This window comes from Musca autumnalis, unplaced genomic scaffold (assembly GCF_047663935.1).
Source record: "Musca autumnalis isolate F117 unplaced genomic scaffold, ASM4766393v1 scaffold_2, whole genome shotgun sequence".
Taxonomy (NCBI): Eukaryota; Metazoa; Arthropoda; class Insecta; order Diptera; family Muscidae; genus Musca; species Musca autumnalis.
Window position 1 is genome coordinate 174,716,796 of NW_027411755.1, and position 26,776 is coordinate 174,743,571.

At 38.9% G+C, this 26,776-nt stretch overlaps 1 protein-coding gene across 7 annotated transcripts in view; it reads left to right on the plus strand.

Moving 5' to 3' along the window:
* The window catches only part of Atet (ABC transporter expressed in trachea), a 240,800-nt gene that overhangs the window by 110,256 nt on the left and 103,768 nt on the right, over nt 1-26,776 (plus strand). The window contains exon 1 of one of the 7 annotated variants that reach the window (XM_073969930.1): nt 21,673-25,476. The exons of 2 other annotated variants lie outside the window; for them this stretch is intronic. The gene's annotated coding sequence lies outside the window, so the exon portion shown is untranslated. Of the gene's footprint in view, nt 1-21,672; nt 25,477-26,776 lie in introns of those variants that run through there. 4 more of the 7 variants (XM_073969933.1, XM_073969934.1, XM_073969935.1 and 1 more) reach the window with 4 other exon arrangements.

Consider the following 26,776-nt stretch of genomic DNA (forward strand, 5'->3'; position numbering starts at 1 on the left):
GTTTTGTAACACCAACGAAGACAAAATACAAAAATTTAGACATGTTTGGTTAGATACTGTGGCTAAAACCTTAAAAATACCGAAAATTTGGACTAAGTCTTATGGGGGCCATATCAAAACTTGGACCTGTCACGAATATTCTCTGCAGTAATATTGTGTATTCCCAACGAAGATTATATATGGAATTTTTCAATTTCTGTAAGACAATGCTGCTAAAGCTGAAATCGGGCGTACCGTCCTATATCAAAACCTAGACCTGGGGCTCAATTCTGTTTCAATGAAAATGTGAAATGAGAAAATTTATAAAGGAAATAAATGTCAAATGAAAAAAAAAATAGAAAGAAAATACTTTTCATTTCAAATTTTCATAGAACAAGAATCCAGCCCCTGTACTGAAAACAAATTTACAGGTAAATGTTTTGTCATGACTGAAATACTAAAAAAAAGTAATCCGACATTAATTACACTGAGGAGATTTGAAAACGTTGATGTTCTGATTGCACCTTCCCGATTGTACCTTCTGAGTGCAAGACGGATGAACTTACCACTGCACACGGCACATATGTACCGCGAGTTCATGTGATACGCAGTAGAATAATATTCAAACTTGTCAGAATGCCGCCCTGAGAACAGTAATAGACAAAGATTCTTCCAGTACAGCGACACCGTGAGAGCCATCACAATCACACCCAGGCTCATCAAGAAGGATCTTCTCGTTCTAGAGTAGGGATAGGTAAGTCGACTTTCGAGTAATCCAATAATCGACTTTTTGCAGTCAAACGTCTAAAAATCGTAGTCGATTTTTGCCTGGAGGGAAAATCGCATAATTGATTATCTTGTAATCGATTTTCGAGTTTGCCCATTGATTGTTGGCGGTTTTACAGTTTCAAAAGAAAACTCGATAATCGACAAATAATCGATTTTCTGCGTTTATGAAAAAATCGAGTTGTAGGACAACTGAAATAATCGCCAGACCAAAAAATTCCATTTTTATACCCTCCACCATTTGGAGGGTATAATTAAATTTGTCATTCCGTTTGTAACACATCGAAATATTCGTCGGAGACCCTATAAAGTATATATATTATTGATCAGCATAAAATTCTATGTCGATTTGACCATGTCCGTCTGTCCGTCCGTCCGTCAGTCCGTCCGTCTGTCTGTCTGTTGAAATCAAGATACAGCTCGCAATTTTAAAGATAGAGAGTCAAAATTTGGTACAAAAGCTTTTATTACTTGCAGGATGGTTGGTATTGAAAATGGGATATATCGGTCCACGTTTTGATATAGCCCCCATAGAACGGTACCTCCCGATTTTCGGTATTTTTAAGGTTATAGCTTCATTATCCTACCAAAATGGCTGAAATTTGGTACGTAGTCTTCTTTAGAGGTATAAAACTTTCCCCCAGAATGTTGTCGGTATCGGTCCACACCTTCATATAGCCCCCATAGAACGGTACCTCCCGATTTTCGGTATTTTTAAGGTTTTAGCTTCATTATTTGTCATTCCGTTTGTAACACATCGAAATATTCGTCGGAGACCCTATAAAGTATATATATTATTGATCAGCATAAAATTCTATGTCGATTTGACCATGTCCGTCTGTCCGTCCGTCCGTCAGTCCGTCCGTCTGTCTGTCTGTTGAAATCAAGATACAGCTCGCAATTTTAAAGATAGAGAGTCAAAATTTGGTACAAAAGCTTTTATTACTTGCAGGATGGTTGGTATTGAAAATGGGATATATCGGTCCACGTTTTGATATAGCCCCCATAGAACGGTACCTCCCGATTTTCGGTATTTTTAAGGTTATAGCTTCATTATCCTACCAAAATGGCTGAAATTTGGTACGTAGTCTTCTTTAGAGGTATAAAACTTTCCCCCAGAATGTTGTCGGTATCGGTCCACACCTTCATATAGCCCCCATAGAACGGTACCTCCCGATTTTCGGTATTTTTAAGGTTTTAGCTTCATTATCCTACCAAAATGGTTGAAATTTGGTACGTAGTCTTCTTTAGGGGTATAAAACTTTCCTCCAGAATGTTGTCGGTATCGGTCCACACCTTCATATAGCCCCCATAGAACGGTGCCTCCCGATTTTCGGTATTTTTAAGGTTTTAGCTTCATTATCCTACCAAAATGGCTGAAATTTGGTACGTAGTCTTCTTTAGGGGTATAAAACTTTCCCCCAGAATTTTGTCGGTATCGGTCCACACCTTCATATAGCCCCCATGGAACGGTACCTCCCGTTGTTCGGTATTTTGAAGGTTTTAGATTCATTATCACACCGAAATGGCTGAAATTTGGTACATAGTCTACGTTGGTGGTATAAAACTTTCCCCCAGAACCTTGTCGGTATAGGTTCATGCCTTCATATAGCCCCCATAGAACGGTACCTCCCGATTTTCGGTATTTTGAACGTTGTGGCCTCAATATTCCACCGAAATGGCTGAAATTTGGTATTTAGACTTCGTTGGGGGTACTCAAACTTCCCCTTTAAAATTGTCGGTATAGGTCCACGCCTTCATATGGCCCACATTTTTCGTATTTTGAAGGTTGTGTCTTCAATATTCCACCAAAATGGCTGAAATTTGGTATTTAGTCTTCAACGTGATATAAAACTGTTCGCCAGAAATATGTCTGTACAGGTCCACGCTTTCTTGATTCTCGGTATTTTTTAAATTTTAGCCACATTCTCTTACTGAAATATAGGAAATTTGGTATTTAGTCTTCTTTGAGCCTAAAAACTTTCCGTCAGAAATTTGTCGGTATAGATCAACGTTTTGAAATAGCCCCCATAGAATGGTGCCTCACATTGTTTTACCGAAACTGCTGAAATTTAGTATTAAGTCTTCTTCATACACGAAAGGAAACTAATTATTCCATTTTACTTCAATACAACTTGTGGTGGAGGGTATAACAAGTTCGGCCCGGCCGAACTTAACGCCGATCTTACTTGTTAATTTTAGATCAAAAACGAAAAGTCGAAAAATCGATTATAGCTTTCCATTACCTATCGCTATTTTAGAGAGCCAGGTCCAGCGATACAGGAGAAAACCTCTAGATCAACAAGCATATCAAGCAGGTTTGAACATCATTCACACGGACGCAGATGCTATGGCCATAAGCAACTATAGTATGTTAAAATCCTCGAAGTACATTCCCCATCTGACGCAGCTGAGGAGCGTCAGCTGTCACGACAAACCAGAGTAGTTTTGACTCAACTACTCTCGGGACTTTGCAGTCGCCTAAATTCTTATAGGACATAGATCAACTCTGCTCTGTCAAACGTACTCATCAAACTCCAGTGGATCTGAGGTTACATTCCTGGAACTGGAGATAGACCCAGAGCCAGATTGAGCAGAAGAACGAACACACAAACATAAGCTGTGTTCCTTTACTTACCTGGGGTTACCATTGTTGCCATTTGTTACCATTTATAACCTGCAAAGCGTTTCTTAACTGGCAGCAATTTTTAAGAGAATGAGAGAGGAAAGAGAGCACATATGCCTTTCTCTTCTACCACAGGCTACCAGACAGATTTCTGCAGGTAAAAACTGGCAGAACTGATTTTTCGACTCTTGTTTGACGATTATTTCACAATCAAGAAAAAATGGACGAAAAACAGAAGAAAAAGTCGAACGCTGACAAAACTAAATTAAAAACTATGAAATAAAAGACGACATTTTTTTTATGTTTCTTTTTGACATTGCTACCAGATCTACCATTTTTCCGTTCCTTTACTTTTTTGCATGGCAGAACTACCAGGTAGATCACCAGCAGATCGAATATGAAAAGTCAAATCCCTTTATAAAAAAATTATTTTTGTTGTAATTTCCCCAACAACATAAAGAAAGTTTTGGCATAACATATTCAAAATTTTTGCTAAAAATGTTCACGAGAGAGCAATTTTGACACTTTTCTCTTTTACCACTCTTACCATTAAAAAAGTAAAGGAACAAAGCTATAATAAACAATGTTACAACAACAAATGTACACGGTGACCCCCTCTTCAGCCATTTCGGTTTGATATTGAGGCTAAAACCTCGGTAGGGACCGTTCTATGGGGGTTATATATAGACGTAGACCTATCTCAAGAAATTTCAGGTGAAAAGTTCTATACCCTCAACGAAGACAAAATACCAAATTTCAGATATTTCGGTGTGATAATGAGGCTAAAACCTCGTTAGCGACCGTTCTATGGGGGCTACATCAAAAGGTGGATCGATATACCCAATTTTCAATACCAAACATCCTAGGAGGAATAAAAACTTCTATAGCAAATTATAACGCTCTATCTTAAAAATTGCGGACAGACGTATAGAAAGACGACATGGTTATATCGATTTAAAATGCATGCTGATCAAGAATATATGTTCTTTATAGAGTCTCCGATGAATATTTTGATTTTGATGTGTTACAAACGGAATGACAAATATAATGGTCAATGAGAACGCGCCTAGCAGAATTGGCGGAGAGTGTCACAGTTCGCCAGACATAAGCATCGTGTCAACCGGTTGATCAAATGACTTCACCTGACAACCCGTCGTTCACCGACCATCCGATTTCATCACATTGTCATCAATCATAGTAATGCTAATTCATGATTAAATCCAGCAGAGAGCAAAAAAATAAAGAGCTGTAAAGACTCAACCGCACATTCTCTCTGCTCCATATCCGCTTAATTGTCCGCGAATGTTTGGTTAAACAAAAAAACTGCTCAGTACAGTTACTGAGATTTCCACTATACACAATCTGTGATCTCTTTCTGTCGTATTCAACTCTCCCCAATAAAAGGAGTTGAAAAATACAAACTATAGATTTTAAATATGACCTTCACTTCTTTTAGTTTCAGACCTTTTTTTACTTTGTCCATTAAAATGATAACAAAAGAGCTTTTCCTATTCATATGACTAGTTCAGCGTTAGGCAAGAGAGCGCACACGTGCTCTCAGTGAGCGTTTCTCTCTCCACACACACAATTCAACTAATTGAAAAAGCATGCACTCACACAATGAAACCCCCAAAAGTATGCAATAGTAATATATGGTGCCTATCACTGGTCTAATTCTTATGAATTTAAGAGTGAGCGTTTCTCCCTCCACACACACAATTCAACTAATTGAAAAAGCATGCACTCACACAATGAAACCCCCAAAAGTATGCAATAGAAATATATGGTGCCTATCACTGGTCTAATTCTTATGGATTTAAGATTTTATTTAGTGTAAATGAAAGTAAAGCACATATTCAGAGGTAGTGGATTAGTGTACCACACATGAGTGGTCCGCCCAACTATTTTGTTTTATCTCTACAACCGTTTTGTTAGTAATTATCTCTACAACTGAATTTGCATTAAAAACCATTTTATAAGGATATCAAACGTAACATTATTACATGCTCTGGCTATTCTGTAAATCCCACTTTCCACATAATTGCCATAAACAAACCAAAATTCAATTATAACATTTTATACATACCAGTATCTCATTTAACTAAAATTTATTCGGAAATTAAAAGTTTTCAAAAAAAGTTAAATTAATTTTTTCCAACGAAATGAAAAAAAAAAAATATTTCCTATTCACTTTTAATAAAAAGTTTACCTGATAAAATGTTTTTTTTTTTTTTTAACTTTGGCCATTTCCATTGTTTTGCGAAACTTTCTATTCTAAAGAAAAAACTTTAATGAAATTACAATGCCCTAAAGTATGCTTACATGATTAACATACCTGTAGCAACTAGGTATGTTATGGAAATGGCCGGTAGTTGGAAATACGTTTGGCAAAGATAATTTCACCACTTCGAAGGAGAAGAAAGTACGTTTATTAATGTTTGGTTTTGGGTTTTCGCTTTTATAGAGATCTATAGATGTAGGATACAACAGTGTGGGTCACACCGAATGTAAGATATGTCTATTTATGTATATGCATAATAGCGTTTGATTGTTTATGAAAGCAAATATTTAAAGACCAAATGAAAGCACAAAAATCAATATTGTGGCTTGCTTTTGAATACTTTTCAAAGGCTCTTTGTGCGCTTTTTCTTTGTGTTGCTTGTTAGGCAAAATCGCGTGACTTCCAATAATGCTGTGGAGTGAATATGCTTTAAAGCAATTTGGTTGAACTAAAAATACCATATAGAGAAGAATATTAGGTATCAACTTGAGTTAAATTACTCGGGTACGCCCGTAGAGACCTGTCGGTCAGATGAGTAAACATTGCTGGGCATATGAAGAGCTGTAGCCTATCGTGTGGCCCAATTCTAGCCATTAAGAATTGAAGCGGCTATATTAAGCAGAGCTTAGTTGCGCTAATGCCACTGTTATCTGTCTTTGAACTGGTTTTTCCTTGGACGTGATCTTCGTCATCTCATGTGAATGTTCAGTTGACGACAAAAGTAGACACCCTGTTCCATTTCTCAGGCTAGCATTTTGAAAGATTTGGAGTTTCTTTCAGTGAGTATCGCTAACATTAGCAGACCACACCGGTACGGCATAGTTTACAACAAAACGACCTATCGCTCCAGTACTGTTGACTAGAGACTTAAGGACCTTGTTTCTGCTCCATAGCTTATTTTGCAAAGTTGGATGATCTTTAATAGGCCGTCAAATGTGACACATACAATCTAAGGGATAATTTGTGATCGGAATTTTTACTCCATGGGCCTGTACATTAAATGACCACCCATCTCCACTGGCAATTTGGTTGTTGTTGTAACAGTATCTATATATATAAAAGAGTAGTGAGGTGAGTGACTGACTGACTGATTGACTGACTGATTCATCAACGCCCAGACGAAACGGCTGAAGCTATAAACTTGAAATTTTTAGTGTGGGTTGTTGTTGGTGTGTAGGGGTGAGATAAGGCTGGATTTTTCGAAATTCGAACTCGAAGTACCAAAAGGTACTAAATATGGTACCCTTTGTATTACGCGAATGCGTTGAGCTAGAATTCTGAAATTTGGAATGGGGGTCACTGATGGAGAGTTAGAAAGATGTACCAAAGGGTTTTTGGAAATTCGAACTATAACTGCACGAATAGTACTAAATGGTACTAAATTTAGTACAATTTGGATTTGGGTGAACGGATAGAGCTGGAATACAAACATTTGGAATGAGGGTTACTGATGAAGAGTAACAATGAAAGGTTTTTGGAAATTCGAACTATAAGGGTACGAAAAGTACTAAATGGTACTAAATTTAGTACAATTTTGATTTGGGTGAACGGATTGAGCTGGAATACAGACATTTGGAATGGAGGTCACTGATGAAGAGTAACAATGAAAGGTTTTTGTAAATTCGAACTATAAGGGTACGAAAAGTACTAAATGGTACTAAATTTAGTACAATTTGAATTGGGGTGAACGGATAGAGCTGGAATCCTGAAATTTAAAATTAGGGTAACTGGTGGAGAATAACGAAGAAAGGTTTTTGGAAATTCGAACTATAAGTACACGAAAAGTTCTAAATGGTACTAAATTTAGTACAATTTGGATTTGGGTGAAACGATTGAGCTGGAATCCTGAAATTTGTAATGAGGGTCACTAATGGAGAGTAACAAAGAAAGGTTTTTAGAAATTCTAACTATAAGTGAACGAAAAGTACTAAATGGTACTAAATTTAGTACAATTTGGATTTGGGTGAACGGATATGGCTGGAATCCTGAATTTTGGAATAAGGATCACTGATGAAGAGTAAAAATGAAAGGTTTTTGGAATTCGAACTATAAGTGTACGAAAAGTAATAAATGGTACTAAATTTAATACAATTTGGTTTTGGTTGAACGAATAGAGCTGGAATCCTGAAATTTGGAATTAATGTCACTGAAGGAGAGTAAAAAAGAAAGGTTTTTTGAAATTCGAATTAAAAGTATAGGAAAAGTACTAAATGGTACTAAATATAGTACAATTTGGATTTGGGTGAACGGATAGAGCTGGAATACAAACATTTGGAATGAGGGTCACTGATGAAAAGTAACAATGAAAGGTTTTTTTGTAAATTCGAACTATATGGGTACGAATAGTACTAAATGGTACTAAATTTAGTACTATTTGTATTTGGGTGAACGGATAGAGCTGGAATCTTGAAATTTGAAATTAGGGTCACTGCTGGAGAGTAACAAAGAAAGGTTTTTGGAAATTCGAACTATAACTGCACGAAAAGTTCTAAATGGTACCAAATTTAGTACAATTTGGATTTGGGTGAACGGATTGAGCTTGAATCCTGATATTTGTAATGAGGGTAACTGATGGAGAGTAACAAAGAAAGGTTTTTAGAAATTTGAACTATAAGTGCACGAAAAGTACTAAATGGTACTAAATTTAGTACAATTTGGATTTGGGTGAACGGATAGAGCTGGAATCCTGAAATTTCGAATGAGAATCATTGATGAAGAGTAAATATGAAAGGTTTTTGAAATTCGAACTATAAGTGTGCGAAAAGTAATAAATGGTACTAAATTAAGTACAATTTGGGTTTGGGTGAACGAATAAAGCTGGAATCCTGAAATTTGGAATGAAGGTCACTGATGGAGAGTAAAAAAGAAAGGTTTTTGGAAATTCGAATTAAAACTATACGAAAAGTACTAATTAGTACTATATTACAATTTGGATATGGGTTAACGAATAAGGCCGGAATCCTGAAAGTTGGAATGGGGGTCACTGATGAAGAGTAAGAAAGGTGTACCAAAGGTCGAAAAGTCGTAAATGGTAGTGAGTTAAGTATGATTTGGATTTGAAGAGCTGGAATCCTGAAATTTAGAATTAAGATTATTGTTGGAATATAGAATCGAGATATGGAGGTAGCTTTGGAAAATCGTACTAATGTGCACGAAGCAGTACTAAATGGTACGGAATTCGCTACAATTATCATTTGCGTGAACAGATTACTGTTGGAGTGTAGGATTGATGTAGTTTTGGAAATTCGTACTTATGGAAAAGTGCTAAATGGAACTACATTGGCTATAAATTGGGTTTAGGTGAACGGATAGAGCTGAGATATGAAAGTACATTTTGGAAAATCGTGTACGAAAAGTGCTAAATGGTACAAAATTTGGTACCTTTTGGTATTTGCTATATGATATAGAATTTTGTACAATTTGTGATTTTGTAAAGGGTAGAACTGGAATTTTCGGTATTAGATTAGCAATTGGTGTTTAGAGTGGAGGTAGGGAGGAGGTTTTGAAAATTCGTACTTATTTATACAAAAAGTACTATAATGGGTTTCAGGGGAACAGATAAAGCTGGGAAAGTGAATTGGGGTTAGGATATATGTTGAATATAAGGAAGTCATTTTTGAAACGTTTACCTATGTGTACGAAAAGTTGGTTAACATGTTCGTACCAAAACCATTTTGGTATTGTGTAAACAGTTAAGGTACTAAATTTAGTGTTGGGTGTAGGAACAAAGCTGGGATTATATAATTTGGAAATACGCTATTTGTACAAAAAATACGAAATGGAAAAATATTTGTTATGAAGATCACTCTAAAATTTGAGACAAAGTTCTGAGTGTGAAAAATTGTACTGAATATTGTTCCATTGATTTGATGTTAACGCCAAGGCGTTTCTAAATAATGTACTGAAATTAAGTAGTCAAACGTGAAGTATCTTTTCAAAAAATGCTTTTTTGTTCTGACTGCTTTGGTATGTTAATCGTAGTCTAATGCGACAATTTTGTTAACTAGAAGTTATTTACCCCCTGATAATAAAAAAGCCAAATTGAAATGCCTCCAAAAAATTTTCCGTTATATACGGTTGACATACCCATGCACATTAAGTACAATTTTTTGTAAAAAAGTTTTTCTAATCTTTCATGCCACAAATTCCGAATTTCCGTTGGAAAATGTGCAGAAGATCTTCAAAATACTCTAAATCTTCAAAATATCTCTTCTAATAAACGTGGATTGAAGTCAACATTTTTTAAATTAAACTTTTATATCCTCTGAGTATTCAAGATCCAAATTTAAAGAAAATTGGACAATATAGATTTGTTCTTTTTTTAAAATACACTAAGTGGAGAGGTACCGTTATATGGATATACGAAAACGTGAATTTTTATGGCCATTTTGAATGCCGAAAATTTAACGGACCTATTCGGGTTTTGGGCGAAACCGCTAAAGCTAGAACCTTGCATTGTAAATGTGCGTGATTGTTGTTGTGAAGGGGTGAGATAAAGTTTAGTGTTTTGAAATTCGTACTGAAAGGGAATGCTGTGTTAGTGAAGGGTTAAAACCAGGAGTCAAATCTGAAATTTGCAATATGATACGTAGTTTTGGAAATTCGAAATAAAAAATATGGTAGTTGTGTAGGGATGCGATACGGCAGATTTTTTTTTTTTTGTAAATTCTTACTACAATCTAAAAAAATATTGGTAATAAAAATAGGTCTTAGTACAACAGAATCTCCAGTATTCACCATTCCCGTATTAAATATTGTTTATATATATTTTGTTCCCTTTCCGCATACGAAGTAGCGGGCATTTGGTAGTATGATATATTTTTGTACATTCGTTTTTCTGCCTCTGTCTTCAGTTATAGGAATGTGGCTTGGATCCACAAAGCTACTGGAGTTAGTTGAGTAGTTTTGGCAGGGCAGTTGAAAAGGTGCAGTGTGCCGAGCGGGCCTGTGTCGCATGCTGGGCAGTTGTTTCGCATGGTGTCATCAATCCTTGCCATGTATGAAATTAGACGGCTGCACTATCCTGAGCGTAGTTGAGCCAAAATACTCTAGTGCAGAGTTTGCCGTAAAACAACAACAAAAAGTAGCGGGTAAACCATCACACTGCATCCCTGGTTAAATTGTGTAAGTGGGGAGAGTAACTCTTTTTGCTACATCGCGAGTAAAAAGCCGCCAATTTCTGCTCTAGTGCGGTGGTGCTCAACATATTTTGTGCACTAGACTCTCTGAGAGAGTCTTTCCTTTGCTAAACCACGACAGATGAAATAAAGAGTACGTATGTTTTTTTGTAGTCACGTTAACGTATATGAGTGCACTCACGCAGTGTTTGCTCAACTTTTTGCTGTTGTGTGCCGATTTCTGCTCTAGTGGCAACTGACGCCTCTCGGTTGTGATAGATGGTGGATGTTCACACCGAGTACCGCATTCACACGATAGTTGTTTATGGCATCTGCGACTGCATCTATGTGAATGCTTTTTAAACCTGCTTGATAGGCTTGTTGATCTAGGGGTTCTCTCTGTAACGTTAGACCTCTCTTTCTAGATCATGTAGGTCCCTCATGACATGTCATAGGGTGATTTGGATGGTTCTCACTTTATCACATGAGCAAGTACTGCAACGAAAGCATGCCACTGTGTTGCTGTACGGCGGCATTTTAATATTTTTCCATCGCGTTGCACTTATATTAGCGGACCACACTAGCGCCACATAGCTTATTACAGACCGACCTATCGTGTTGTATATGGTCAACAAGATTTCTTTGTCTGCTGCCAGCAGGTTTGATGACCTTGTTCCTGGATCTCAGTGTGTCGCCTATAGCTGTGGCATGCGCGGACGACGTAAGCATGCTGTCGAATGTGACCCCTAGACCTTTTGGGGGAATTTGTGGTCGGAATTCTGCTACCATCGACCATGACCTTCAACTCAGTGCTCGCCACTGCAGCCCATGTGCAGAACAGATGGCCCGTAAATTTAGTGCCGGATATTTGCATATTCCTCGCGTGGAAAAATCAGTCAAATAGGCATTCAGACTTTCGCAAATGGCATCAGGGAAGGTACCTGACGCCAAGAGGATGATTGTACATCCACATTTGTTACGATCACAATGCCGTCTGGAAGGGGTGGAAAACAGAAGAGGTAGGGCATAAAGAATTCCTTACAGCTTGGACTTCTTGTTCCAGAATTCCACGTATGACTGGCGTCCACACATATAATTGATTATCCAATATTTCAAACTTGGCCGGATGATATTCTGCTCGGTGTCCTGAAACAACATGGAGTGCTTGACAGTATGACAACTTTTTTGATAAATCGAGCGCCACAATCACTGTTCTATCGGACGGCTTGATATGGTTGAATCCTCGACTAATATGTGTGGACATAGCGTGCAGCGTTGTTGTCGTGATGTGCTGCTTACAAAACACATGCTGATGAGCCGCAACTGGATAGCCATTTCTGATGCTGTTGGGAGGATTAAAGCTTCAAGAGTCTTTTCTACGGGCGAGAAAAGGGAAATCGATCTGTGTGAATCGCTGGCACGTTGTCTGTCGCCATTAGCGGGACCTAGTTGCCCATTTTCCAGACTTCGGGAGCGTTGTGGGTGGCTAGCGATAGGTTGAAAACTTTACTCGAGATACTCGACTCCCGACTCATCCAGCTGTTTCAGCATTACCATGGAGATTCGACCAAGTTCCGACGCTTTGGATTATTTAGCTTTATGGATGACATTCACAACATCATTCATTGTAAATTGTGGTGGTTCATCCTCGACACAAGTACCCTTCTCTTCGCCCTGTCAAACGTCGGATCAGTCAGCGTAACGTCACCAAACGTGACTGAGGTCCTATCTTCCTTCTTTCCAGGGTTAGAGAGTGAATTAACCTTTGCCCACAATTCATTTATGCGGGATCCAATGTTGCAACTTTTCCAGATGATTTAACCATTTTTTCCGCTTATGTTCACCGACCGACCATCCAATTAACTTCCAGTGTCAGCTTCCGTCGCCTCTGCTGGGAAATTCGGTCTCACTTAGGATATTCGACCAGCAGGTATATGGCGAGCGGCTGCAGCAGAAATAGTGCCTAGGAACGTCCTTACATGTTTGTATTTATATCGTTTTTCTGGCCATGTAGTGAAAATTGTGGCTGTAGATTTGCTAGCTTATATTGCCAAGTTCCGTGAGTGAAAGAATCTTACAAGGGAGCAATGTTCAATGTTGCTTATCGCATATATCACACACCATTACCTTGCCAAGACACAATTTTCTTCCGTTCAGGGGTTGTGGAAGTCCAGAGAGATAGAGGTTCAACAGTTCCGTAGATAACATGCACCATTGGAAACATTTCTTAACTATGACTAGCGACCGCTTACGCAATTTAGGATCCAACGTCTTTGTCGTTGTGGTATGCTGCTTCCGGGAACCATGTCGCAATAGGCAATTTGGTAACTTCTAACTTTGGTAAGAGTAAGGCCTCTAGTGTCTTTGCATCTTTTCCAGATTTCCGCAGGGGGACCAGGCAACCCCCTTTTCAGGCTTCGGCAAATTTGTGGGTGGTTAACGACTAATTGAACATCTTGGTTAAATGCTCTACACCAGCTTAAACTAGTTGCTTCAACATGACCATGGAGATCCGATTTGGACCAATTGCTTTGGATGATTTTTCTTTCCGAATAACTCCTGCAACTTCAGCACTGGAGGACTTTGATGGTTCATCTTCGACTGAACGAGTTCTAATGCGATGCTAATCTCTTCTCTTCTCCCTCTCATTCCATACACTGCGTACCGACGTACTGTAGGCTATCCACGCGCAACACGAAACAATTTAGTTTCTGTTGATGTCGTATACGAGCTGATTTAACCCGGAACTGAGCTATGGGTTATGATACTGAGCTATGGATGAAGAGGTTGTGTCAGACAGCACACAACTATTCTCAGAGAATTTCTTCAGTCCCGGCTCGGACCAATGAAATTCGGAGCAAACACAGCGGGATGTGTTGTCCCTTAAACGGACACATGTAAACTGAAATATTTCCAGTTTTAGGTCAATCCGATGCATAGAACCCGTTGCCACGGGATTAAGGTTATGAATAAGGGTAGTGGAAAAAACACATTGGCTTTCGTATGAACATTTTCACTTAAAAGCTTTATTGAGGTTTTCCTAATGTGAAATATTTCCCAATAAACTTCGTTTTAGAATTCTTTGCAAGAGATTTTCCATCCACATCGCTAAATGACGTAGATAGGATATAAAAACTATTCACCAACGCTTACACAAAAGACCACGGCTGACACACCACATCGTTTTTGTAGGTCATTTGAATATTGCAATCATGATTTTTTTGGTATATTCACACGTATGTTTCCAGTTATTAAAATGACTGTCACATCCAACCACCTTGTTGCTATTTTCCGTTTCTCAGAATTTAGTCCTTTGATTAAAGAAAATTTGAAATGTCACTCAACCAACACAAAGCTGTCGTCCACTTGAGAGTGACAACTTATTTTTTCGCCCCATCCACGAAAGAACAACAACAAAAAATAAAAAATCCACGTTGCCTGATTGATGACTATCAATAATTACAAGTCAATTAAACGTCACAAGTTTCCAATATTCTGGCGCAATAACGCCTACACAACAAAATCACAACACTGTACAAAATAAGAAAGGCAGTCGATTAGCTTGACGTTCTCGAAAAAGGGTTATTTATGTGGACTATTTTTATATATTTCAATATATGTATGTATGTTTGTATGTATGTATGTATGTATGTATGTATTTTGGTGCAAAACGAGCTAAAACTACTCTTCAATAGAATTATGGATTGTGGAAGGGAGTGAGAGGGAGTTATAGCCACTTCAACGACGATCCCATGAATGTCAACGATTGGTGATATTGTTATTGTGTAGCAATGCAAATATGCTCGACCGTGCATTCGTTCAGTTATCAGGTTGTGGTTCTTCTGGGTCCAGTCTCAGAAATTCTACAACTTGGACTGGTTGCGTCCATAATTAATTAGGAGACAGGTGGGTGAGGTTAGCTGGGAAGCTAAAGAAATGCAACGTGTCATGTGATGCCAGTCCACATGCCTGGCATGTGTTGGGTATCGTGGCAATAATTCGGACCCGATACAAATTTAGGCGACTGCATCGTCCGGATCTTAACTAGGCTAAAACCACTCGTGTTTGCCTTCTGCTGCGAGGGATGGGAGTGATCCCCAAGTACGGCATTCTCACTGTATCTCTGTACTGCCTGCGCGACTGCTTCAGTGTGAATGCCAGGCTCCTTGGTCTTGAGGTTCTCGTTTATACCTTTTGCCTCTCTCTAGATACCTTTGGACCTCTCTCTCGAAATCCTGACGCACATGGTTGTGAGAAGCCCGACCATTAAATCGTGACAGGGATGCTGCTTGGGTGTTATCGCAGTGAGCATCCCTGTCACGATTTAATGGTCGGGCTTCTCATCGACCACAACCTGTTGTGCTGGTGCACCGGTAAAACCTTCTTCTCTTCATGTTGCAGTCCTCAGTGTGGCATTCCGGCAGGATTGAATGTTCTTTCACTGCGTAGCGCTAACATTTGCATACCACGCTTGTGCCGCATACCTTATATCAATAATATTTCTTTGCCAGCACCCAAGTGCTGCCGGCCAGCGACTTGAGGACCTTGTTCCTACTTCTGATCTCATCGCAAATAGCTCTGGCTTCCGCAGACGACTTAAACATGCTATCGAACATTACGCCTGATATTTAGGAGTTCTTAGTGGTCTGAATTAGTACGCCATCGACCACTATGTTGAGTGGGAACCTCACTTCTGCCGTCCAAGTGGTGAACAGTATGGCAGTGGATTTAGCGGGGGATATTTTCATATTCCGCACATGGAAGTTATGACGACATTTAACCTATCACATATGCCATCGACGATAGGACCCAACGTCAAGATCTTACAATTCCCCGCATACATTACGATGTAGATATTTAGAAATGTAGATGTTACACAATTTCGGAAATATCACCTCGCTTGGGGAACTTCCTGTTTCGCTCTAAAGGTTTAGGATATCTTGTTTAAGAATTGCACAAACAACTGGCGTCCGCACATATAGTTTATTATCCAATGTTTCAAACACGACTGGAGGGTAGTCTTCTCTACATCCTCGAACAGCATGGTTGACAGTATCAAAGGCCTTCGATAGATCCAGCGCCACCATGACTTTTCGGTCTACTGATATGTGTGGATATCGTTCTCATCGTGGGGAGGAGTAGTGCCTCTAGAATCTTTGTTACTGGCGACAGGAGGAAAATCGGCCTGAACGATTCACCTCTGCTGGCATCCGTGCCAGGCTTTAGTAGCCGGACAACCCTGCCATCTTTCCAGGCTACTATACAATATGGGTGGCTAACGATAGGTTGAGGACACTTGTTAAATACTCAAATCCGGGTTCATCCATTTGCTTAAGCATTACCATCGACATTCGGTGTGGGCCCAACGCTTTGGATGATTTCGCGTTTCGGATGGCAACTGCAATATCGCCCATCGTAATTTGTGGTGGTACCTCCTCCGCTGGTAGGGCTCTTCTTATACGACGTAGCACACTCCTCTTCGCCCTATCACTCTCGAGGTGCTCTATGAACTGCCGGTTAAAATAACACGCGTACCTCTTTGGTTCTGCAATCCTTCTTTTCCGGATTCCGGAGTGTACCTATACCAATGTTGTATTGCTTAAGGTGGTCTAGCCACATTTTCTGCTTATGTTCGTATAAGGAAGAGCCATTCTCCTTCTCCGATTCTTGTGAGCTGAGTTATTACAAGAATGATGCATTTATCGGGCCTCTGAACAACAACTTGTGGTGCTGCCTTTGTTATTGTTGGGAAGACTGCGGGAGCAACTCGTCTTCCTGACGACGAAGTTGAAGAATATTCTGGCGCAGCAAGAAGCAACATACCTAACGCAGTAATCCCAGGTGCGTCTTAGTCCAGAGCACCCTCGGAAGTGCACCCATTCGCTTTTATAGATCCTTTCTGAAGCAAAGGGTGCTTTTATAGACCCTTTCTGAAGCAAAGGGTGCTTCTATAGACACTTTCTGAAACCAAGGGTGCTTCTATAGACCCTTTCTGAAGCAAAGGGTGTTTCTATAGACCTTTTCTGAAGCAAAGGGTGCTACATTAGACCCTTTCTCAAGCAAGGGGCGCTTCTATAGACCGTTTTTAAAGCAAAGGGTGCTTCTATATACCGTTTTTAAAGCAAAGGGTGCTTCTATATACCGTTTTTAAAGCAAAGGGTGCTTCTATATACCGTTTTGAAAGCAAAGGGTGCTTCTATATACCGTTTTTAAAGCAAAGGGTGCTTCTATATACCGTTTTTAAAGAAAAGGGTGCTTCTATATACCGTTTTTAAAGCAAAGGGTGCTTCTATATACCGTTTTTAAAGCAAAGGGTGCTTCTATATATCCTTTTTTACGCAAATGGTGCTTCTATAGAACCCTTTCTGAAGCAAAGGGTGCTTCTATAGACCCTTTCTGAAACAAAGGGTGCTTCTATAGACCATTTCTGAAGCAAAGGGTGCTTCTATAGACCCTTTCTGAAGCAAAGGGTGCTTCTATAGACCCTTTCTGAAGCAAAGGGTGCTTCTATCTATTGACCCTTTCTGAAGCAAAGGGTGCTTCTATCTATTGACCCTTTCTGAAGCAAAGGGTGCTTTTATAGATCCTTTCTGAAGCAAAGGGTGCTTTTATAGACCCTTTCTAAAGCAAAGGGTGCTTCTATAGACACTTTCTGAAGCAAAGGGTGCTTCTATAGACCCTTTCTGAAGCAAAAAGTGCTTCTATAGACCCTTTCTGAGGCAAAGGGTGCTTCTATAGACCCTTTCTGAAGCAAAGGGTGCTTCTATAGACCCTTCCTGAAGCAAAGGGTGCTTCTATAGACCCTTTCTGAAGCAAAGGGTGCTTCTATAGACCCTTCCTGAAGCAAAGTGTGCTTCTATAGACCCTTTCTGAAGCAAAGGGTGCTTATAGACCCTTTCTGAAGCAAAGGGTGCTTCTATAGACCCTTTCTGAAGCAAAGGGTGCTTCTGTAGACCCTTTCTGAAGCAAAGGGTGCTTCTGCAGACCCTTTCTGAAGCAAAGGGTGCTTCTGTAGACCCTTTCTGAAGCAAAGGGTACTTCTATAGGCCCTTTTTGAAGCATAGAGTGCTTCTATAAACCCTTTCTAAAGCAAAGGGTACTTCAATAGACCCTTTCTGAAACAAAGTGCGCTTCTATAGACCCTTTCTGAAACAAAGTGCGCTTCTATAGACTCTTTCTGAAGCAATGTGTGCTCCTATAGACCCTTTCTGGAACAAGGGGTGCTTTTATATACTATATCTCTGTCTAAACAGCTCGTAGCAGCCATCCTGGGAAAAAATTGGCGCTCCCAAGTTTAAAAAACGCACGAACATCAACACATAATTGTTGAGGTGCCGGCCCCTGGTCGAAGATTCTTCCGAGTTAATCCGGTGCATTAAACGGCCTCCTTGGGTGTGGTGATAGTTTTCTTTACGGTGTGCTATAGGAAGGCAAACCCAACTGGTTAAAATTTGTAAAAGGTCTTCTCGCTATATAAGACCTGTGACAGCCCTTAAATATTATAGAATATTTTTAAAAGGTATAGAAGTCTCAGCTATAAAACGATCGTAAAAGTTTTAATATATAGAAGACTCTTTAAAGTATTCTACCTATAGACATCTCAAAAAACGTCATTTAGCTATAAAAGAGCTGCGAAAGGTCTTTTAGCTATACAAGACCTATAAAGGGACTTATAGCTAAGGAGGACTTGTAAAAGGTCTTCATCGAGGATCCCACATCCCCTACATGTCAACGATTGGTAATAGTTTCAGACACTGCTTTTATAATTTTTTGTTTGATAGACCCTTAGCAGATAGTGTCAAGTAGGGAACCTTTTTGTCCTATTTTATAGCTACGGGAAGAAAGATCTCGTAACCTCGAGTTGTATCTTAAACTAATACTCATTAGTGTAGGGTATTATTAGCCACCCTTTGAAAATATTCCAAAACTACTGAAACAAGATCAACAATAAATACAGAAAGTTAACCCGGATAAGGAAAAAGGAAACAAGGACTCCGTTGTGTCTAGTTTGAAAATTTATTTATGATTTTTACTAAAGATAGCTATAACAATGGAAACAGTAGCAGCAACAACAACAAGAACAACTACAACCCCATATAAAGCAACATGCAAATGATGGTTGGGGCAATTGTTGTAGTGATTGTAATGGCGGTCGTGTTGTTGCTGTTGCTGATATTTGTCGATGACCTAAAACATTTCATTCTACAACAAACAGTCACACATCCGCAAACTGAACAGTAAACATTGATAGTTTAAATTTGTTGCCCGGCCGTCATCAGTCCCATCGAATGTCTGCTCAACTTAACGCCTAACACTAGTTTTTGCCATTCGTTGTCCTTAGTTTTTTTTTTGACCATTTATTTTGCCACATCGAGTATAAGCCAGCAAAAAAACACAAAACGAAAATCAGGTCGAAAAAAACCATCACCACCAACACTGTGATTTTCAGAGGAATTATTTCAGCAGTTAAAACCATTGCAGACCAATGTTGGTGGTAGTAGTGGTGATGACTTTTGAATGAATGCAAAATTCCCAAATGCATGAATGTAGTTTTGCTGTTGCTTCCGCTGCACGGCATCTATCATGCACAAGTTATTAGCACTGCAAAAAGGCCAGAAAAAGAAAAAGAACTGCACATGTTTGCCACATGGCTTCCATTGCGCAGATACTTATTTAACAATAACAACAAATATATACGTATGTGGAATACCACAGCAAAGAGGAATGAGGATAATGCACCCCATCGCCATCATCATCCTCATCATTGGCAAAATGCATAACTAAATACCACTACATAGAAGCATAACAAATGGGTGTGTGTGATGGTATTTGTAATTTTACACACATCCAAGTGGGGTTTACATGAGAAGAGCATTGCGAGTTCTAAATCTATAATTGGACGATCATAGAAGGCTATGAAGGTGCACTTTACTAAAAGGATAGGATACTATTGTAGGCATGCTATAGATGGAAGGAGATGGTTTTCTTGCTACAGAACATCCGCAAAAAGACTAGAAGATAAGTTAAAGGCATTTTAGCTATAGAAACTCTGTAAAATTGTTCTAGCCATCGAATACTGTTAAAAGGTCTTCCAGCTACAAAAGATCTATAAAAGGTATTCTAGATGTAAAAGATCTTGTTCTTATAGAGGACCTAGCAGAAGAATATGTATGATCGATCATATAGCTTAAAAAGACCTGTAAAAATACCTTATATTTATTGAAGACCTGCTAAATGTATTCTGGCTATAAAAGACTCCTATAGGGACATATAACCTGTAGAGAACGGGGGCTTATACCTCTAGAAGACTTGAATAAGGCCTTATTGCTGTAGAAGACCTGTATAGGGGTTTTTCTGTAGACCCCATCTGAAAGAAAGGGCGTTTCTATAGAACCTTTCTGGAAGAAAGTTGTTCTGCAAAGTTGTTTTCTTCACAGAACCCTGTAAAATGTCTACCAGCTGCGAAAGATCTATATAGGGTATTCTAGCTGTAATGGATATTGTGCTTATATAGGACCTAAAGGTCTTATAGATCCCTTTCTGTTGACCCTTCCTGAAGTAAAGGTTGCTTCTATATACCCTTTCGGAATAAAAGGGTGTTTCTATAGACCTTTTCGGAAAGAAAGGGTGCTTCTATAGACCTTTTCGGAAAGAAAGGGTGCTTCTATAGATCCTTTCGGAAAGAAAGGGTGCTTCTATAGACCCTTTCGGAAAGAAAGGGTACTTCTATAGACCCTTGCGGAAAGAAAGGGCGCTTCTATAGACCCTTTCGGAATAAAAGGGCGCTTCTATAGACCCTTTCGGAATGAAAGGACGCTTCTATAGACCCTTTCGGAATGAAAGGACGCTTCTATAGACACCTTTGGGAAAGAAAGGGCGCTTCAATAGACCCCTTTGGAAAGAAAGGGTGCTTCTATACAACCTTTCGGAAAGAAAGAGTGCTTCTATACAACCTTTCGGAAAGAAAGGGTGCTTCTATACAACCTTTCGGAAAGAAAGGGTGCTTCTATACAACCTTTCGGAAAGAAAGGGTGCTTCTATACAACCTTTCGGAAAGAAAGGGTGCTTCTATACAACCTTTCGGAAAGAAAGGGTGCTTCTATACAACCTTTCGGAAAGAAAGGGTGCTTCTATACAACCTTTCGGAAAGAAAGGGTGCTTCTATACAACCTTTCGGAAAGAAAGGGTGCTTCTATACAACCTTTCGGAAAGAAAGGGTGCTTCTATACAACCTTTCGGAAAGAAAGGGTGCTTCTATACAACCTTTCGGAAAGAAAGGGTGCTTCTATACAACCTTTCGGAAAGAAAGGGTGCTTCTATACAACCTTTCGGAAAGAAAGGGTGCTTCTATACAACCTTTCGGAAAGAAAGGGTGCTTCTATACAACCTTTCGGAAAGAAAGGGTGCTTCTATACAACCTTTCGGAAAGAAAGGGTGCTTCTATACAACCTTTCGGAAAGAAAGGGTGCTTCTATACAACCTTTCGGAAAGAAAGGGTGCTTCTATACAACCTTTCGGAAAGAAAGGGTGCTTCTATACAACCTTTCGGAAAGAAAGGGTGCTTCTATACAACCTTTCGGAAAGAAAGGGTGCTTCTATACAACCTTTCGGAAAGAAAGGGTGCTTCTATACAACCTTTCGGAAAGAAAGGGTGCTTCTATACAACCTTTCGGAAAGAAAGGGTGCTTCTATACAACCTTTCGGAAAGAAAGGGTGCTTCTATACAACCTTTCGGAAAGAAAGGGTGCTTCTATACAACCTTTCGGAAAGAAAGGGTGCTTCTATACAACCTTTCGGAAAGAAAGGGTGCTTCTATACAACCTTTCGGAAAGAAAGGGTGCTTCTATACAACCTTTCGGAAAGAAAGGGTGCTTCTATACAACATTTCGGAAAGAAAGGGTGCTTCTATACAACCTTTCGGAAAGAAAGGGTGCTTCTATACAACCTTTCGGAAAGAAAGGGTGCTTCTATACAACCTTTCGGAAAGAAAGGGTGCTTCTATACAACCTTTCGGAAAGAAAGGGTGCTTCTATACAACCTTTCGGAAAGAAAGGGTGCTTCTATACAACCTTTCGGAAAGAAAGGGTGCTTCTATACAACCTTTCGGAAAGAAAGGGTGCTTCTATACAACCTTTCGGAAAGAAAGGGTGCTTCTATACAACCTTTCGGAAAGAAAGGGTGCTTCTATACAACCTTTCGGAAAGAAAGGGTGCTTCTATACAACCTTTCGGAAAGAAAGGGTGCTTCTATACAACCTTTCGGAATGAAAGGGGTGCTTTTATAGACCCTTTCTGAAAGAAAGGATGCTTCTATAGACCCCTTCGGAATGAAAGGGGTGCTTCTATAGACCCTTTCTGAAAGAAAGGGTGCTTCTATAGACCCTTTCTGAAAGAAAGGGTGCTTCTATAGAAAATTTCGGATAGAAAGGGTGCTTCTATACAACCTTTCGGAAAGAAAGGGTGCTTCTATACAACCTTTCGGAAAAAAAGGGTGCATCTTTAGATACTGTTTGAAAGAAAGGGTGCTTCAATAGACCCTTTCGGAAAGAAAGGGTGCTTCAATAGACCGTTTCGGAAAGAAAGGGTGCTTCAATAGACCCTTTCGGAAAGAAAGGGTACATCAATAGACCCTTTCGGAAAGAAAGGGTGCATCAATAGACCCTTTCGGAAAGAAAGGGTGCATCAATAGACCCTTTCGGAAAGAAAGGGTGCTTCAATAGACCCTTTCGGAAAGAAAGGGTGCTTCAATAGACCCTTTCGGAAAGAAAGGGTGCTTCAATAGACCCTTTCAGAATAAAAAGGAGATAAAGGGAGCTCCTGCAAGCCCTTTCGGAAAGAAAGGGTGCTTCTACAGACCCTATCGGAAAGAAAGGTTTCTTCTAAAGACCCTTTCGTAAAGAAACGGGCTTCTAAAGACCCTGTCGTAAAGAAAGAGGCTTCTAAATACCCTTTCGGAAAGAAATGGTGCTTCTACAGACCCTATCGGAAAGAAAGGTTTTTTCTAAAGACCCTTTCGGAAAGAAAGGGTGCTTCTATAGAACCTTTCGGAAAGAAAGGGTGCTTCTATAGACCCTTGCGGAAAGAAAAGGTGCTTCTATAGACCCTTTCGGAAAGAAAGGGTGCTTCTATAGACCCTTTCGGAAAGAAAGGGTGCTTCTATAAACCCTTTCGGAAAGAAAGGGTGCTTCTATAGACCCTTTCGGAAAGAAAGGGTGCTTCTATAAACCCTTTCGGAAAGAAAGGGTGCTTCTATAGACCCTTTCGGAAAGAAAGGGTGCTTCTATAGACCCTTTCGGAAAGAAAGGGTGCTTCTACAGACCCTTTCGGAAAGAAAAGGTGCTTCAATAGACCCTTTCGGAAAGAAAAGGTGATTCTAAGACCCTTTCGAAAATAAAGGGTGCTTCAATAGACCCTTTCGAAAATGAAGGCTGCTTCTATAGACCCTTTGGAAAAAAGGGTGCTTCTATAGACCCCTTGGAAAAAGGGTGCTTCTATAGACCCTTTGGAAAAAAGGGTGCTTCTATAGACCCTTTGGAAAAAAGGATGCTTCTGTAGACCCTTTCAGAAGGAAAGGGTGTTTCTGTAGGCAATTTCGGAAAGAAAGTTCGCTTCTATAGACCCCTTTTGAAAGAAAGGGCCCTTCTATAGAAAGAAAGAGCGTTTCTAAAGACCATTTTGGAAATAAACGGTTGCTTCTAAAGACCTTTCGGAAAGACAGGGTGCTTCTACAGACCCTTTCGGAAAGACAGGGTGCTTCTACAGACCCTTTCGGAAAGAAAGGGTTCTCTTTACAGACCCTTTCGGAAAGGAAGGGTGCTTCTACAGACCCTTTCGGAAAGAAAGGGTGCTTCTACAGACCCTTTCGGAAAGAAAGGGTGCTTCTACAGACCCTTTCGGAAAGAAAGGGTGCTTCTGTAGAGCTTTTCGGAAAGAATGGGTGCTTCTGTAGAGCTTTTCGCTTCTATAGACCCTTTCGGAAAGAAAGGGCGCTCCTGTCGACCCTTTCTGAAAGAATGTTTACGTTTATTATAAAGTGATTTTGACTTAGTTTCCATAAAAGTCAATCCTCCATTTCCGAAGGACCTGTATTAAGGTATCTAGAACGATGAAATAATCACAACAATTATAGCGTGAAACCTTCACAAAATGAACATGCAAATTTTCCCCCAAAAAACAATATGGCCTAAAGAAAACTGCTAGAAAGAATTTTCGTTCGGAACCCTTGAACAAGCAAAACACATGTTTCGAAACTAAACACATTTCAAATGAACAAAAATACATGGTTTTGAGAAGGAAGGCATTTTTTTGAAGAGGCTCACCAACAACATGACATGGAAAACGTAAACTTTGAATAGAGGTAATCAACCTTACTGCAGTGTGGTAGGACCACCTACCATAGGCCATTAAATACAAGAGGATGGGGCATAAAAATGAAATAAATAAAATAAACTAAAGCTAAAGCTAAATATAAGGATTGCTTGAAAGAAAGGAAGAAAAAAATATGTTATAATGTGGCTATTGTGTGTGTGTGAGTGAGGGGGGGCCATAATGTCTGCCCAGCAATCAGTGGCACACTTACACATTCTTAAAAACATTCAATTTACTCAACTACATGCAAAGCTATCTTAATGAAATATGGAACACTGGGTGGTCGCTGAGAGGGTGAATGAGGCGGGGATAGTACATAATAATAACGATTATCACATATACTGCTACTACTACCACTCACACCAACAAACCCACATAGATAAATGAAACCACACAGACACACACATACTTAATTTGAGTTAAGTATTCCATGGCATGCCTCAAATATAGGCAACAAAACCCTTCCATCCGTCCTTCCCTATGCATAACTGTAGTGGCCAAAACCTGTGCACCAAACCAACAAACTAACCAACGAACCGAGCCATATTTTGTTGACGTAGCACCGGAGGAAAAAGGAACAAACAACACATTTTCACAGAACATTTTTCAGTCTTCGTTCATACGGACAACCTTAAACAACATCGAATCGAAGAAGTATAGAATTCATAGAACACAACAAAAAAATGCCGAAGAAATAGAACCAAATAAAAAGCAAAAAAAAAAAATAAATAAAAGAACAATATCACACGCAATCTCAAATGAAAATCGAAATTGAAATAAAGTGAATAAAAAAGAAGTAGAAGGAAAGAAGAAGAAAAACGGCAAAGTGCAAATGACTAAAATTCCACATTTTGGTTTCGCAGTTTAGTACAAAAACAAAATACCGGTCGATATTTTGTAATTATTTCGGCAAACGTTAAGAAGGCCTTAGCTAAACGTCAGCAAATACAATAGCAAATTGTCAAAGAAACCCCACCAAAGTTGTTTTTTTCTCTTTCTACATCCCCCAAAGCAAATGTAAAATACCAGAAATGGCCTTAATTCATTCACAGTATTGTGTGGTTAAATTTTATTAAAAAAAGAAAATAATACGAAATAGAAGAAAGAATGTGAAATAAAAGAAAATATTATTAATATTTAATGTAAAAAAATTATAATATATAAAGTGTGTAATTGCATAAATTTGCATTTGCAGAAAGTAGAAGAAATATGTGTGCCTAAAATTTGGTTGATTGATAAAAGGTTTAATTTTGTAACAATTTCCCTCTTTCAATGGAAATAAAGTGTTCAATTAAGTTACACATTACCAATGATATCTGTGTATGTGTGTAAATGAAATCAGATTTCCGGTTCCGTTGACTGATTTGAAAGTCAACTGTTTCGTAGTGTGTGTATGTGTGTGTGCATTTTAAGGAAAATTATTTTATTGACCTAAAAAGGCTGTTATTCTGTTTATTTTCGACCTACATCAAGGACAACAAAAGTTCAACAGTGTTCGATTAAAGGATCTTTGTTGATCATTTTGACTTTTATACCGTACAAAGTCCTTGTGCTCGTGATCATAACGATATACTTCCTGAGATAATGCCCAGAAAGTTCTGAAAACCGTTTGTATAACAAAAAAAAAAATGTTCCCCTTAAATACAGTTTGAGACACCTTTACAAATTGTTTTTATATTTTTTTTTGTGGTTCCGATTGCAACGTTTTAATTTTGGTATAATATTTTGGAACTGCCTACTTCCCCACATAAAGGCAAAGTTATGTTCCAAAACCTGGGGAAATATATTTTTGTTCGAAAAGCCTACCCTATTATTAAAATATTTAGGCACCCTCCTTTGGTCTAGACTATAAAATATAATATTAAATATGAAACATAAAATATAAACTATCTATATTAATAAAACAGTAAAGTGAAGTACTAAAAGGTACTAAATATGGTACCGTTTGTATTTGGCGAACCGGTAGAGCTAGAACTTTGAAACTTGGAATGAGGGTCACCTATGAAATTAGAAATTCGAACTAAAAGTGTGCGAAAAGTACTATAATGTACTAAATTTGGTTCCAATTTGTATTATGTAAACTAAGCAATAATCGATTTTTCGACTTCTCGATTTTTGTCTAAAACTAAAAATGCGATTTTTTCGGTCTGGTCATTATTTCAGTGGTCCTAAAACTCGACTTTCTGAGCAAAGCAAGCAACGAGCTGATTGCGTTTCTACCTTAAAACCGCCAAAAATGCCAAACCGCCAAGTCAACAAAAACAACAGCAAAGGCCGCGTAATTTCTATTCATTTTAGGTTAAAGGTTTTTAATACGATAATATCGATATACAAAATTATCTATCGATATTGAGTTTTTAAAAACTAATCGGTTCTATCGATACTGCCATCGATTTGTTGCCAGCTCTACTCAACAATATATGGGCAAACTCGAAAATCGATCACAGAAAGCCTATTATTCGAAAGTCGATTTATCGAATCGAATCGATTAATCGAAAGTCGACTTACCTAATGTGAACGGATACAGCTAAAAGCTTGAAATCTGGAATGAAAATTATGGTTGGGATGTAGGTTTGATATAATGTGGTGATTTTGGAAATATATACACAAATATACGAAA